This window comes from Quercus lobata, chromosome 3 (assembly GCF_001633185.2).
Source record: "Quercus lobata isolate SW786 chromosome 3, ValleyOak3.0 Primary Assembly, whole genome shotgun sequence".
Classification (NCBI taxonomy): Eukaryota; Viridiplantae; Streptophyta; class Magnoliopsida; order Fagales; family Fagaceae; genus Quercus; species Quercus lobata.
In genome coordinates, this window is record NC_044906.1 from 24,313,040 (window position 1) to 24,331,140 (window position 18,101).

General features: G+C 32.9%; 1 pseudogene; it reads left to right on the forward strand.

Annotated features, from left to right (window-relative positions):
- The first annotated feature begins 1,351 nt into the window (after window positions 1–1,351).
- The window catches only part of LOC115978641, a 42,955-nt pseudogene continuing 26,205 nt past the window's right edge, over window positions 1,352–18,101 (forward strand).

The window sequence follows — 18,101 nt, forward strand, 5'->3', positions numbered from 1 at the left end:
CTAAGGCCTCACAACAACAACAAAAAAATTCTCTAGGAAAAAAAAGCCCATCCCCCATCATAAAAGACCCAAAATTTTATAAGAATATAACAAATTTTAAATGATTGAACACTTTAAAAAAAAAAAAAAAAATGAACGATGTTAAAGACACCACAAATTTTACTATACGCTTACAAATTGACATGTTACCGATTACCTAAAGAAGAAATTCAAACACTCATTAATTAGGTTGTTGAAGTTCATCAATAATAGTCATTATCACATTATATTCTGAACATTTTGTAGTATCTTCAGTATTTATCTTTTTCTTATCTAACAAGGTTTTGAAAATAAGAGACTAATAGAAATTTAACCCAATTGGAATCCTAAAATGTTTCAAAAAAAAAAAAAATGTTGTAAATATGTTAGATCATCAATGATGACTAATCTCCCCTAATAGGTTGAGACTTTAATTTTTGTAAACTAATTAATCACCTACAAAGTCACATAGCAAATAGTATCTATTTATCTCTTCCACTTAAAAAGAAGATATAAAATTAAAATTTAGAGTACAACTTTAATTAACCATGCATAGTCATGTATCCAAGTTAAAAGTAAGCTTCTTCTTTAAAAAATAATATATTTTTAGCTCTTTTTGTTCAAATTTATGCTTCAACTATGATATTTAATCATCTATATGAAATACCCCACATGAATTTTTCACTCTAGGCCTCAAATTATGTTAGGCCCACCAGGCATGGTCTAGCAGCGTGTTGAAAACTTATGATGACTTGGGTGTTTCTGTTAAATCAAATGATTTTTATCGAACCTCGTGGGCAGTTTGGAGCCATTCGGCTACATGTGCTAATATGGCTTTGGTAAGAATTCTGTTCACCTTGCTCCCGTTTTTTAGTGGACTTGGTCATATGTAGTAATTAATAAAGGCTGAAACTGGATGTGAGTGAAAGCAATATCTAAACCTTACGTGAATCTAAAAATTAAAATTAGTTGCTCCTATAGAAGAAAACCAGTATTGAAATAATATTATTTTGTAAACTTTATCAACATAGCAAGCCTGTTTTAGTCTCTGAAATTGAGTCGGAGATAATTTTTAGAAATGGAAAAAACTAAAAGCTATTTTTAGCATCAAGAGTACCAATTACTGACCTCATTGCAGTAGCAATCTTTTTAACCAAGTTTCCAGACAATGGCATGTCCTATTTATGATAATATAATTTGTACACACTATATGGGTCCAATACTCCAAGTAGCTCAATTAGTACAATTTTTTTTTTTTTTTTTTCTTGAAAAAAAGATTTACATTCAAAATTCTCATACATGAAAAACTAATTTACGTCTTTAGCCTGATAACAAAGAATAATTATCATGGACCTGTTGTCGTAGGATCACATGTATGCATCTATATTCCTTCATGTTGAATTTTCTACAAACGTTTATAAAGAATGGTCTTCCTGGTGCCATACTAAAGAAGCTATATCTGTCTATATCTTCAATCTTCATTGATATGCAGCGTCTAGGAAACTCACGATGACTTGGTCATTTTTATCAAAATTTGTTTTTTATCAAACCTCCGTCAAGAATTGTCTCCTCAACTTTTTGCAGTGAAATGCACGCAGGCTGATATTTTCAAATTCAAGTTCTGTACAATTAGGAGGAAAGTGACTTCTCTCACCAGACCAATGTTCCAGCAAACATTATAAGAACACAATCCAGGTGGGCTCAAAACATCAAACCATTACAACTGGTGATTGCAGCATACTTCATTAATTTGCTGCATTCTCCAATTAATACATACATTGAAAAACAATGAGGCATTTTCATTTCTCCTTAATGCTTTTCATCCTCTTTTTTCAAATTTTGGCTTGCTATAGTGCGAGAAAGGTAGGGGGTATTGACTCTGGCACTGAAACAGAAGTACTCTTATCTTTCAAATCCTTGGTGTCTGATCCCCAAAATGCTCTGTCTGGGTGGAATATAAGTTATTCTCACTGTACTTGGTTTGGGGTCAACTGCACCAGCAGTACAACAAAAGTCCAATCACTGCACCTTAGCAGTCTGGGACTCTTTGGTATTATTCCCCCTCAGCTCTCCAACCTCACTTCCCTCAAAACTCTAGACCTTTCAAACAACTCCTTTTTTGGTCAAATTCCTTCTGAGCTTGGCCATCTTACTAGCCTTCAGCATATAATTCTCGTGGGGAACATAATTAATGGCACGATCCCTATCAGTCTATCTCATTGTCGTAGGCTTGAAACTATAATGTTTCGGAACAACAAACTTACTGGTCATCTTCCTCGTGAACTAGGCCGACTTCATAGACTGAAAGTTCTTGACGCGTCCATGAACAATCTTACTGGTGCAATTCCCTCTACTTTTGGCAATCTCTCCACTCTTACCGTTCTCAACATGTCAAGAACTCAGATATCTGGCGAAATTCCAAATGAGTTGGGTCGTCTCAATAATCTTGTCACTCTTCAACTCTCGGAGAATCAATTAAGTGGTGAGATTCCCTTTTCAATTTTCAACATTTCCTCCCTGAAGTTCTTATCTCTCACACTAAACAGACTAGTTGGAAAGCTTCCCTCCAATATAGGCCTTACCCTTCCCAAAATAAGGGATCTCCGCTTGGCCAGCAATCATCTGGAAGGACCAATACCAAGTTCTTTATCCAATGCTTCATATATTGAACACCTTGATCTCTCCTCAAATAATTTCACTGGGCATATTCCTTTACTTGGTAACTTGAAACATCTTGTCCAGTTACTCCTTGGTGCGAACAGTTTATCTTCTACAACAAAACTGAATTTCCAAGTATTTGACTCCCTTACAAACTGTACCCTGCTAAGCAAAATCCTTCTGAATTCTAACCAATTAGCTGGTGAACTTCCCCCTTCTGTCGCAAATCTCTCGGTCAATCTCCAACATTTCTGTGTTTATGATAATTTCCTGACCGGTAGCTTCCCTCAAAGATTGGAAAAGTACCAAAACCTTGTGTCCTTATCAATTGAGAAAAATTTTTTCGAAGGCAAAATACCAAACTCAATTGGAAAACTTCAGAAACTAGAAAGACTTATGGTTACTGGCAACTTGTTCTCTGGAGAAATTCCGGATATCTTTAGCAATCTTACGTGGCTATATGAGCTAGACATGGCAAGCAACCGGTTATCTGGTAGAATTCCTATGAGTATAGCAACATGCCAGCGATTAGAGATGCTTGTTCTACAAAGGACAGCCCTCAGTGGCAGCATTCCAAAGCAAATTTTTGAGCTTCCCCAGCTAAAATTTTTGCTGTTGGCAAATAACAGCTTAAGCGGTTTTCTGCCCGATGAATTTGGCCATTTGAGACAGCTTGAATTCATGGACATTTCTGGAAACCAGCTATCCGGAAATATTCCTGCAATAACCGAGAGATACTCAATTTTGCAATATCTCAACATTGCAAGAAACAGGATAAATGGCTCAATACCAAAGTCACTGGAAAATCTAGCAGCACTGGAGAGCTTGGATCTTTCTTCCAACAATCTCTCTGGCCTAATCCCGACAGAATTGGAGAACCTCAATGCTTTGCAGATGTTAAATTTGTCTTTCAATAGCTTGGAAGGAGAAGTACCGAAAAACGGTGTCTTTGCCAACATCAGCTGGGATTCTCTCCAGGGAAACAAACAGCTCTGCGTATTTGACCATGAGACTGCAGAAAAGCTAAGAGTCACTACTTGTGTGACAAAAACAAAATCGAACTCAGATTTAGTTCTCAAAGTCATTATTCCAACCTCTTCTTTCATTGTGCTTGTGTGTGCATTGTGTTTAGTATGTGCAGTGATCACCAAAAAGAAGAGAAAGACAATAAACAATCAAAGTTCATCATCTGAACTGAAGGGTTTACCGCCAAGGCTATCTTACTCTGAAATCCAGCTTGCAACAAACGGGTTTGACACAAAAAATTTGATAGGGAGGGGAGCTTTTGGGTCTGTATATAGAGCTGTTTTCAATACTGGTGAAAGTGGAATCCACACCACAGTTGCTGTCAAGGTTCTTGACTTGACACAAAGCAAAGCTTCCAAGAGCTTTGTCACAGAATGTGAAGCTCTCAGAAACATCCGGCATCGGAACCTTGTTAAGGTCTTCACTTCTTGCTCCAGCATTGATCACACAGGAGCTGAATTCAAGGCTTTAGCTATGGAATTCATGTCTAATGGTAACTTGGATAAGTGGTTGTACCCAGAGGATGTTGAGTGTGGATCAACTCTGACCTTGACCCAGAGACTGAATATTGCTATTGATGTAGCTTCTGCGTTAGATTACCTACATCATGATTGTGACCCACCTGTAGTCCATTGCGACTTGAAACCTGGAAATGTGCTTTTAGATGAAGATATGACTGCTCATGTAGGAGATTTTGGGTTAGCAAGGTTTCTCTCTCATGATTCATCACAGACTGGGAGTAGCACAATCGGACTAAAAGGCTCAATTGGCTATATTGCTCCAGGTATGTTGTGGATCTTACTTTATGAAACTTAAAAGGGTTTAGCGATTACATTCACAGTTCAAACAATGTTCTACTCTACCTCGCTTGCTACATTTAAATTTTAAAAATTAACACCCTATGTTTCCACATTTTTTCCTCAAGCTTTTATCATTTCTGGTTGGAAATACTTGATCCTAATATCCTGAAATTCTGTTGTAGAGTATGGCTTGGGTGGAAAGGCTTCAACCAGCGGGGATGTCTATAGTTTTGGGATACTGCTGCTTGAGATGATCATTGCCAAGAAGCCCACAGATGGGATTTTCCAGGAAGGTTTAAGCATAAACAAGTTCATCTCCGAAGTGCATGAGAGTAAAATCTTGGATATTGCTGATCCAAAGCTTTTCAAGGATAATGAATCTTTTTTGCAAAACAGCAGTGCTAATTATTCTTCTGGTGATGATAGCAGCAGCAAGAACAAAAACAACATTGCTTTCAGAGGTGAAGAGTGCGTGGCTTCTATGGTGAGAGTTGGACTGTCTTGTGCTGCTGATTCATCGAAAGGACGTTTTACTATGAGAGAAGCCTTATCGAAGTTGCAAGAGATTAAAAGATGTTCTAGTGGATGAAGCATTGCATTAAATCTATTTTGTGTATTTATGTTTGTTTCCCAAGCTGTTTGAAGCTATAAGTTCTTATGATTAGAACTGCAAATTGGTATGAGGATCTCTTTAATGGACAGTTAATTTGATCATATGTCAAATTTTATCAATTCTATTTTCTTTATCAGTCCCCCATATTAAGAAAGTTAAATTTTATGCAAATATATGCTAAAACGCGTGAATGCAAGAAGATAATTGCTTAGGCCATGTTATACAGGCATCATATTCTTCATTCACAGGTGCAAACCAGTGTGGGAATTGGGCTGCAATTTTATATGAGGGGGGTTATGTGGTATAGTAATGAAGTTACCGTAGGATGTTTGTTTGTGCCTGATAAGGATGTAGTATGAGAAGGTTCTGGTTGGGAAATATCTGGTGTAGAAGTGGCTGGTGGAGAAGGATAGGCATGCTGGGACCTAGTTTCTGCAGAAACTAGTGGAACTGAAGGTAAAGGTGAAGGTTTCAGTACAGGTAGAGTAGAAGAGGATTGTGCAGTGGAATTAGATTGAGTAAAGGGCTGAAGAATTGATTGAGAACAAGAGTGCAATAAAAGACATCTGTAACCTTTTGAGTGGGAGGGTAACCTAAAAATACACGAGGAGAAGTGTGAGGTCGAAATTTATGGGTAATATAAGGCGTAAGAAGAGGAAAACAAGTACACCCAAAAACTTTCAAGTGTAATAAATCTGGTTTGGCCTTAAAGAGGAGCTCCCAAGGTGAAAGATTATGAAGTAAAGGAGTGGGTAGTCAATTTATCAGATGCACAACAGTAGAAATAGCATATGACCAATAAGTGGTAGGTAAATTTGAGTGAGAAAGCATGGTCAAAGCACACACAACAAGATGCCTATGTTTCCTTTCAGCCACTCCATTTTGTTGGGGGTGTGTGAGGGCATGATAATTGGTGAGTAATACAATGATTAGAGAAAAAATCATTAAAGGCATTAGAAGTGAATTCACCCCCACAATTCAGATCTAAGAATTTTGATTATATGATCAATAAGATTTTCAATGGTTCCTGTAAAATGTTTGAAAGTAAATAGGAAATCAGATTTCAATTTCAACAAGAAAATCCAAGTAAACTTGGTGAAATCATCAACAAGTGCAAGATAGTATTTAAAACTATTGATAATTGTGTTGGAGCTGGACCACATACATCAGTGGATTAATTCTAAAGGTTTAGAAGACTGAAAAATCAGATTTAGCAAAGGCAGTGTCTACAATGCACATCAGAGTTATTTGCATAACATGATTTTGAAAGAAAATGAACTGCCAGAGCAAGAACTTTATCACTAGGGTGTTTTAGTCTGTGATGCCATGGCATCCACTTTTTGGAAAGAAACCTATTTACAGAATTTACACAAAGTTACTGATTTTGATTCTTTGATTGGGCAGATGAACCAGGACATGTATTGAAATGTGAAGGTGATGAAGATGCAGTTGATGCTTTGGGTTTTGAGTACATTGGATAGACTCCATTTTCACTCAAACCCTCGTAGAATATTTTCCTGTCAGAATGTCCTGACATTGGAATTTATAGCATCAAAATGACAATTGTTACACAAGCATAATTTGTGAACTGAGAGTAGATTAGAAGCAATACTAGGCACACGTAACACATTTCTAAGTTGGAAATTATGGTATTTAGTGCTAAGAGAGGCATTACCTATATGAACCTTCCTCCTCCACCACGGTTATGTGAATTTCTTGCTCGACCTTGATTTCCTTCTGAATTCAGACACATTTGCGCCTATGAATGATTCACATTCTGGTTTGATGAGGCATACATTGCCTTGGAATGCAAATTTCCTTTGGCATTTTCAATCAAAATTTTTTCATATGAATGATTAACTTCGAGCCCTGATTGCAGAAAAAAAGTGAGCATACTCCTTAGGCAACTCCCCCTGTGAAGAGCAACAACTTCTCTATGAAGAACAAAGGTTAAAAACAAGTTTCTTGCCCTATAAAAATCGGAAAAACAAAACATGTTTTGGGAAAAATAGTTTTGGGGAAAATTCAAGAGTTGGGGAAAATAAAGAGACACAAACCAAACAAAAAAAAAAAAAAAAAATTTGAGGTTACACATGAATACAAATATTTTCTCTTACAATATATGCAAGCTTGACACTATGTGACCCAAAAACAGATGGTCTTTTGAACTCAAATCAAGTAGAGAAAATATTTGAAAAATTATTATCCATCATATCTAAAAAAAAGAATTTTCCTCAGTTTTCAACATTTCACATATCAAGAAAAATAGCATATACTAAAATGTACAAAGGGCTCAAAAATTAATAAATCAATTTTTAAATCAAGTTGAGCACCCAATTTAGCAAAGTGTGTGCATGTTATGTGAAAAAAAAAAAAAAAAGAGAGATATGACTGCAAAAATGCAAGATGGATAAAAAAAAAAAAAAATGCAATGCATGTGAATCCTAAACACAAATGATGCATGAAAAATTTTGGTCAAAAATCTAAAAACTGAAAATTTTCCAATTTCGATAAGTCGAGCATCGATCGAATACCAATCAAGTCAAGCCGAGAGCATTAAAAATCAAGGGATTTTCGATCGACCGAAATTCTAGAAATTTGAATTTTTAGAAAAACTGCAGAAGATTGTGCAGAAACTACTCAAACCAAGGAATTTCATGAATGAAATGCCTGAGAATGAGTTTAAATGTTTTTCAAAAACATGAGTTTTCAACCCAGAACTTCAAAACAAGGTTTTTAATCATCAAAAACATAATTTTTGCCCATCCTTTAACATATTTTGAATCAATCACCATAGAAAACATAATCTTGGATGGCCAAACCAAATTCACACACAATTTCATGTACTAAGTTTAGCAAAAAATAACTTGTAAAGTGTGTGCAACTAGTAACAACATGAGATACATGTGAGGTGATATGTAAATAGTAATCAATTACAATTTCTAAATTATTCGTCACATAAGTTTAAAAGTGACTGTCACCTAAAGAGTTACATCATATAACTCCCACATCTCCTAGAAAATAAGCTTGTAATCATGTAATTTTTTTTTTTTTTTTTTAGCCTTATAGTGTACATGCATTATTTTACTTCTTTGCCTTTCTCTCTCTCTCTCTCTCCTTTTTTTTTTTTTTTAATTTCAAGGCTACACCTTATTTTCTTTTTGTGCATGTGCTACTCTTTCTCAAGCACAAAATCTTACGATATGCACTAAGGTGTTCAAAATTGGCTAGTAAACAGTAGTGAGATTGTTATTTATGCTTTTCTCTTAGGATTTTTTAGTCCTTACAATTAAAAGCATGTGACTTCTAAATCAAGATCATGTGATCAAAAACTATAAACAACTCCCACACAACATGCACTACATAGTTAAAACTAGCAAAGTGTCAAAAAATAAGCTCATCCAAACTAAACAAGGTACATAAGCATGTTATGCAAAGATAATATGGCCAACCTCAACTACAAGTCCATGATGTGTAATACAAAAGAAATAAAAATCTTTTTGGATTTTCAAAAAATATTTTATGACCAAAAATAAAAGGCACACATTATGCTTAATGAATAAAATGAGAAAACAATGCATGACAGTGCTTAACTAAGCTATAAAGGGTACACAAACAAGAAATATTAATCTCTTAATTAACCCTTGAGTACATGTACAAAGTAGTACATACTCACACAAAATCAAAAATAGCTTAGCACTTATATAACACATACTATTCAAGTTTCTCCACAATGTCAAGCATGTTCTAAATCAAGAGAGAGATATCATAATTCAAGTAATCCTCAAGAAAAATAAAACTAGACACAAAATAAAATATTTTTGTCTTTTTGAAAATTTTCAATGTTTTTGGATTTTTGAATAATCAAAACAACCTAAGAAAATAAAACAACCAAAAACAAAAAGTAAACATGTCTGCAAATAATTGAAAGAGTTAAATTAGGGACAAGTTAGCAACACTCACCTTAGAGAATCTTTTCTCACCCATATAGCACGAGTCTTCGGCTTTGTAGGTAAAAATCCATGAAAAGCAGAGTGTATTTGAGGGATTACACCAATCTTCTGAGAAAGACTTAAATCCAGCAAATTCCTTTCACAAGCCAACAAGCTCAAAATCATCACATATCCTAGATTGAAATACAGAATGGTTAAATTTCAATTTATGACAATTAGGACAAAAGTGACAAACAGGAACAAATTTAGGAACATCAGTACTCCTAACAGCAAATCTAGTCTCAGATTTTGGTTTTTGCCTCAACAAAGAACAATTTGGTCTAATATGACTAACAATACCACAAAGGTGACATGTAGGCACAAAAACAAATTTCTTATGCTCTCTAACAATAGGTTTAGACTTAGGTTTAGAAACTTCAGCATCTACATCTGAACTAAAACCTTTATCTAACATAGCAACATAAACCTTTTCTTTATGATTCCTCTTAAAAGGAGGGATATAAAATTTTTCAGCTTTAGGCTGAAGAGAAACAGAAACACTTCTTAGCTTTAGATTCAACTAACTCTTGTTCCAAGCATTTCATCTTCTCATCTTAAGAGAAAATTTGATTTCTCAAAAATTCATTCTTTTTATCAAATTCATCTAATCTAACAACCAATTCCTCTTTTCCAAGATTAGCCAATTTTAACCCTTCCTTGAATTTCTTAGCAATTTTCAAAGATTTAGATAATTCCTTGCGAAGAGTTTCACAAGCATCAAAAAGATCAACAGGAATAATAGTGTACTTTTTATTCAAAACATCACAGTCAAAAACAATAAGACACTTAAAATTATCTATGATAACAAGGATCAAGAATCAACTCTAGGTCAAGAAACCTAAAAGCAAGAGCTAACTCGCTCTGATACCACTTATTAGTTTTTAGACCCCTTAACACAAGTTGTTTAACCTAATATTAAGCCAAGTTGATTAACAAGTTTGTTAATTAAATCTAGGTTAAACTAATATGTGCAAAACAGATATAATGCGGAAAAATAAAGAGAACAAAGATATGATGACCTAGGAAAACCTAACCGGTAAAAAACTTGAGGAGGATTTAACCTAACTATCCTCAAGGTAAACATACATCCACTATGAAAGAATTGAAGTTTGTACAATAAGACTTAGACCACTAACATCCTATTGCTACCTCGAGAGAAAATTTACTACCACGACCATGTGACAACTCTGAGTCCATGGATTACTTCTTTTTTTTTTTTTTTTTTTTTTATCTGCAGCAACCACAAGTTCTCCTACTTGTGACTTTAAGACTCCACACAAAGGTTTCGGATAGTCTTTAATGTTCTTTACGCAGCAACTGAAGAGATCATCAAGTTCTTGACGTGAATTTTGATCTTGATAACTTTATGTGTGTATGAAGGTAAACAACTCTCAGATCTCACAGAAGATTCAACACACAACTCTCAAAAATACCTTAGAGAGCTTTTGGGTATAAAACCCTAGATTTACAAAAGAGGCACGCTTTTCTCTCTCTGAAAAACCTTATAAAAACGTGCTTAAGGTTTCCTTTATATACTAGAAGAAGTAGATATGAAACCCTAATCCTTTTTGGGCTTGAACTGTTGTTTGGACTTAATTAAAATTTTGCAGATAAGACTCTCGATCAATCGAGCCTTACTTTCGATCAATCGAGCTTTGCAATTTTGCATAGTAAGTTTTTGCATTCAACTCAATTCAAACTATGACAAATAAACTTTGATCAAGCCTAAACCTAAACTCATTGTTTTGATCATGGTTTGCCAACATATACAAAGTAAAGTTCTAATACATTTAGTTTCTAAAGTCTTAGAACCTTACAATAACTAATAGCTTATTATCCAAATACGAAATTCTAATAAACTTTTTTTTTTTTTTAAGTTTTACTATTAGTAATTTTTGTTATTGCGCTATTTTTTTGGGCTTGTATATTTTGTTTTAGATTTTAGATCTATAATTTTTTTTATATTCACTAAAATGAGGAAAATACTAGTGCTACAAACCTTTTTAAAATAAATTATTGATGTAATAAGTAGTTACTAGTAAGTAAAAAAATGATGTGAGTGGTGGGTTCATGTGCGAACCAATACGAATTTGCTACCAAAACAGTTGGTAAAAATGTTGTAAAAAAAAAAATTGTGAATACAACATTACTCTTAAAAGAATCAATGATATTGTTTAATGGAAAAAATGTAATTTTATAGAACAAAATTGCTAAAATTAGTACACACACATATAATAATAATAATTTTTTTTTTTTTTTAATTTAGGGGGGCATTGCCCCCCTTGTCCAAAGCTAGCTACGTCCCTGTTATTATCTCTCTCAGGTAAGAAATTGTTAAATTATTTAGAAAATAGTTCTCCGTACTGTACAATTATTTTGAGAAAATTATTTGATAAATACCTTACATAATATTTTCAATTTTCACTATTATTTTTATTATGTTATGATATTGTTCCATCAGTTCTTTTACGTTATAACCCGTGCTTTTAGTGTCAATATATTTTTGGTCATTGACCTGATCACCAACCCTTCGCTCATCACTTGAAAGACTTGTCATATCAGCTCCAACCCTTCACTCACCAGAAAGACTTTTCTGTGATTATTAGCTCCAACACTAAATTTTACATACTCCAAAGCTTTTAGCTTTGTCACTGCACCTCCCAACGTATCCCAAAGGAAACGTTTACGGTTCGATATTTGTAACGTAGCAAAAAAGTAAAAGAAAAGCAAAGGCCAAATATATTACTTTCGTTGCATGCATCATGCATGTACAGCCCAGAATGGTTCAACGTTGTGTCAAAAAGCAATTAAAGAAAAATTACCTACTTTCTTTGAAACAACTTTGTTGATCGTGACTCAATTTCATTGTCTTAGGGTGTGCGGCCAACATGGTTGGAGGGGTGGTAGACCAGGGGTAGCCAACAAACTTTGAGGCCTATGGCGATATATTTAAATGGGATCTTTTGTTATTAATTAAACTAGTCGCTAACCCATGCGATGCACAGGAAAATCTTATGAAAGTATAGTTTATACATTAAAACATTTTAATTTTACATGAACTATAATAGTTTTAATAATATTTGAAAAATAAAATAAAAAGTGAAAACTCAAGCCAATTCAAGATGAACCACTGCAATAACAAAGGCAGTCCTCCCATTCATTCTTGCAAGCCAATAGCAACTGCAAGAGCTATCATGAGGGCATTCCATCAGATAGTTTTGACCCAAGTATGCTCCTTCTTTATTTTAATCCTATACATCAGCAATTTGAAGTGAGTTTTCAGCAAGTGGTATCAAGTAAAAATCACGTTTGCACAAAACCTAAATAGACATTAACAATTTTACCAAGTTTTTTCTCACTTCATAATAATTATGGAACACCTTGCAAGCTTTAATCACCGCTAGCACATCATTGATGTTGAAGTTTATACGTGTTCTGCATGTGGTATTAAGTTTTAGGGTTTTATAGATGTGGCAGCCAAATGATACATGGAAATACTTTTATCACATAATAATGGTGCAGCAATCAATATATAAATATATTGTGTGTAACAACATTTAAAAGGAACAAATAAAAAATAAGTGTAATTGTTTTGAATTATCCATTCATTAAATTATGAATAAAGCTTGAGTATAGTTTTGTCTTATTTCCAAAAGTTTCCACATATTTCATCCAACAAAGTCTACAACTCTTCCCAGACCTTTTTTGGAAAAGTGAACGACTCTTCCCAGACCTTACCAAACCTAGAAGAAAAGAATGAAAGAAAACTTCAAATCAAATAATCATTCAGAGGAACAACTGCAAACAACCATGAAAAATTTATGACTTGAGTTTTTATTCATTGAAATTGAACATTTGCATGTTTCCTACCATAAGGTTTTGGAATCCATCACCTCTTCTCAAAGGCATTATTCTAGCACGCTGAGCCTTCACCATCCCTGTTAAACTCTATCCCAAACAACTATATAAAGATGCTTGAATCCCAAACATACTAAATAAAAATCCAAAACTTATCCCTACACTTTCTTATTAACCAAACCAAAATTATTATTAAAACAAAAAATACAAACATGCACATAATGATACAAAAAGAAAGAGAGTGTTTATAAGAAAACTCAGATAATACCCAATTGTGATAATCAGAGTCCATTGGCAGCCCATGTAAAAAATACTTGTAGTCAATAACAATGTAATGCAATCTGCTACATAGATTAAGATCATTCACCCAAAAAAAAAGAAAAATAAAAAAAATGCGAAATGGGAAAGGACATATATAATAAATTTGAACATCTTGATAAATCCTATGAAAATTTCAAAGTAATCTGACTTTCAAATGAAAATTTGCTAGAGCACACATCAAGGAATTTAGGATTTTGAACAATATTGAGTCAAGATCTATAACAATGCACATAATAGTCCATTAGATTTGTGCAGACAAATCATCAAATTTAAAAAAATATAATTTGGGTATCCCCAAATTCATCAAAAACACGAAGTTTAAACCATTATTTGCCTATTAGATTCAATAATCAATATATCAGCTTGGATCACAGTAAAGTCTCTCAAAATATGCTTCAAAAATAGATATGGAAGAAAAAATAACACAGCTCTACCTTTTCAATTTGCTATTGTTGGAATTTGTAGACAGCTTCTAAACTTTATAGGTTCAATCCTTCGCTGTGCATGGCAGAAAGCAGAAAATAAAAGTCAGTAGTAGGAACGAATCTTAGCTTCCATGGTTATACCAAAATTTAAAATACAAACCTTACCATAACTAACAAATAAAAGTTGTAGATAAACAGCGAAACCAAGGTTGCAGAAGGAGGACACTGGAAAAGAAGCTAGGGTTTGAAACCAAACAAAGAATCAATCAAAACCCCTCAAAAATCTAGATGTTGCTCTTGAAGAAGATTCTTATTAAATTTATTATTAAAAAAAAAAAAAAAAAAGCATGATTCTTTGATAAAGTACAAATTCTACATACCCAGAAAAATTAGATAAAGAAGTAATAAAAACAATGGTAAACTTGAGAGATGAAATAATAATTAAACTAAACATAAAACATGCACGTGTAAACAATTAGTTTTTATTTCTTTGAAATTGAACCAAAAAATAGAACCGCACATATGTGAGGACAGTGAAAATGATGTCGAATATTATCATGATGAAGAACTTGGAAATTCACAACTACCTTAAATTTAAAGAACAATGATATTTATTTCACAACTCTCCAAACTATTAATTTTTTTAATTTCAAAAACCTCCAAATATAAGAAAGACATTTAATGAAATTAATCATTCACAATGGAGACAATGCATAACCCACATATAAATTTAGGGCAGTACAAACATTAAATGGGTTTTTGAGCTAACCATAACATCACTCTCAAAATAAACTTAAAAATCTTTTGCTAATGTCCATATATATCATAGTAAAACAGAAAACCTTCAAAACCCAAAACCACTGTCACATTCACTTCACAATAAAAACATTCTAGTTTACCATGAATTAGCAGTCTATGAAAACAATACATGAGGTAGTATAAAATATAGCCCAATCATGAAACCATAAATCCCAAATAGGCAAAAAAAAAAAAAAAAAAAACATGAAATTGAAACACATGAAAGCAAAACCTATAGGATTGGGAGGCTAAGATCAAAACTGAATACTGCCACCAAGTATATATAATTAACCACAAATCCACATGAGGCTAAAATAATTCAATAATCTACAACAGAAAGTTAATTATTCAATAACTAAATTAATATACTTGCATTTGTATATAAACCCAGAAACTCAAATTAAATCCAAACACAAACAAAGTATTAAGGATGAAACCTAGATTGTGCGAAGGGTTTGGTTGAAACGAAACCCTAAATCATATTTAACAACCAAAATTATAGAAAAAAAAATAAAAAACTTACCAGTAACGTTTGTGGAGAGAATCTGGTCTGAAAAAAAAAAAAAAAAAAAAAAAAAAAAAAAAAAAAAAAAAAAAAAAAAAAAAAAAAAAACAGAGTATTAAGGATGAAACCCAGATTGTGCGAAGGGTTTGGTTGAGTTGAATCCACCATTAGAAACTTAAAAACAAAGTATTAAGGATGAAACCCAGATTGTGTGAAGGGTTTGGTTGAAACGAAACCCTAAATCATATTTAACAACCAAAATTATAGAACAAAATAAAAAACTTACCAGTAACGTTTGCGGAGAGAATCTGGTTTGAAAAAAAAAAACAGAGTATTAAGGATGAAACCCAGATTGTGCGAAGGGTTTGGTTGAAACGAAAACCTAAATCATATTTAACAACCAAAATTATAGAACAAAAAAAAAAAAAAAAAAAACTTACCAGTAACGTTCGCGGAGAGAATTTGGTCTAAAAAAAAAAAAAAAAAGTATTAAGGATGAAACCCTAAATCATATTTAACAACCAAAATTATAGAACAAAATAAAAAACTTACCAGTAACGTTTGTGGAGAGAATCTGGTCTGAAAAAAAAAAAAAAAAAAAAAACAGAGTATTAAGGATGAAACCCAGATTGTGCGAAGGGTTTGGTTGAAACGAAACCCTAAATCATATTAACAACCAAAATTATAGAACAAAAAAAAAAAAAAAACTTACCAGTAACGTTTGCGGAGAGAATTTGTTCTGAAAAAAAAAAAAAAAAATTAAGGATGAAATCTAGATTGTGCGAAGGGTTTGGTTGAGTTGAATCTACCATTAGAAACTTAAAAACAGAGTATTAAGGATGAAACCCAGATTGTGCGAAGGGTTTGGTTGAGTTGAATCCACCATTAGAAACTTATGAGAGAAACGAATTAGTGAGAGGTTAAAGGGGAAGGTCTGTGTTTAGATGAGAACGAAGAGACAGATGAGGAATTGTCGAATGGGTAGGAAGGAAGAGACGTTGTGAGAAGAGAGAGTAATGAAGATGTATTATAGGGTTTTGTTTTAAGTGGCAAAGAATTTTTTTTCCGGTTTTATAGTAAAATTAGATTTTTTTTGTTTTTTTTTTTTATTTAATAATGCTGAGGTGGAAAATTGTGGAAGCTTCAAAAGCTTCGGTTTTATATATATATATATATAGATAATATTTAACTAATTTTCAACATCATAATTTTTATATAACAAAAATGCATTCTTTTTATCTTGCAATATGTTTTTTTTTTTTTTTTTGAAGATATGCTAAAACTATAACAAATTTTACAACAAAAAACTTACAAACGTTGTAGCAATGTATGTGATTAATGACACTTCAAGAAGATATAAAATATTTGAATGAATGATGTTAGGGATATTATAAATTTTACAACATGATGCTTATAAAGATGTATCACTAAGTAATTTAAAAATGTATTTAATCGGTTGTTGACGTCTACAAATCATATTAATTATCACATCAATTTGTGTAAAGGTTTTAAAGTAAAATTTATATTATTTATAGTATTTTCCTATTTAAATTATTAATTGTAATTAGTGACATATATTTGTAAGCATTATGTATTTAAAGTTGTATCATCTCTAACATTACTCAAATATTTGGTACTTCTTAAAAGTAGAAGAAAAATGTAAAACTTTTTTTTTTTTTCCATATCTCAAAAAAAAAATATTTCAAAAAATATATATATTTCAATTTTTGCCTCAAGATTTAGGGCCTTTCTCTAGTAAGGGGCCCTAGGCGATTGCCTAAGTGGCCTAAGCCTAGGGCCGGCCCTATGGTAGACCAAAATGACCGGAGAAAACCAATATACGGAAAACAAATCATCTGTACCAATTTTTGTATTCTACTTTGTAAGTTTTATGTATGCATACATATGATACATGCATATACAACAAATTATATTTCACTATTACACTCAATTCTAAACATAATAGTTTCTTTTTTCGGTATTCATCATAGCTAATACAAGTCAATGATTAAGTAAATTTTTATAATTAAATGCAGATAATTTTTTTCTTTGGGAATGTTATATCTATGACATACTGTTCAAAGACCAGATTGAGTATGTTAGTGATCGATTATTGCCACATAAGAAATGTATGAAAAATATAAGATGGGTGATACTAGAGATATTTATTGTACTTACATCCATCAAACCCAGCATTATAATTATATTTGAAGAATTTACATGTACTAAAACAATGTTTGTCCAAAAAAAAGAAAACAATGTTTTTTTTTTTTTTTTTTATTTTTTTTTTTTATGGATGAGTTCTTAATGAATCTGACCCTTCTATTTATAGTAGAGAGACGAAGAATGGTAGATAGGTAGTTGAGAATTTTTGGTGAGAACGGTAGATGGGAACGGTAGGTGGGAATGGTAGGCACCGAACGGGAATGGTAGGTTGAACTAATGATCCAGTGTAATTTCAAGTTCAAGACACACTTGTGAGAGTTCACTTGTACTTTGAAAGGGAAGCCTTGATGAAGTCTGGAGAATAACCTTGAGGGAATCCAGACCAAGTGGATGAATCTCAAATTTTGATCTTGGAAGCTTAAGTTTTGGACACTGCTAGTACTTCAGAGAAGTAGGTCAGATTGGTGGTTTCCAAGTCATGAAAAACTGAGCAAGACAAGTCTAGCTTGAAAATTTTGACTTTAGGTCGACTTCAACCCAAAAGTCAACTACCTTGGAATTGAGTCATTTGTGCAATTTCCGAGTCTCCAATGATGGAACAGACTCCAAAATTGGAATGTACGCAAAAAATTAAGCAAGATAGGTCCATCTTAAAAATTTTGACATTTGGTCAACATTTGCACAAAAGTCAACTTTTAGAAATTGGACGTTTGTACAATTTCTGAGTTTCGAATGAAGAAACGGGTCCCAAAAGCAGAATGTATTCGAAAAATTGAGTGGGACAGGTCCATTTTGAAAATTTTGACTTTTGGTCAAGGTCAAAGGTCCACTTGGTCAAAACATTTTCTCTCTTTTTTTTTTTTTTTTTTTTTTTTTTTTTTTTGCAGGCGGTTTAGATCCGGGTCATATTTCCAGGTCGAT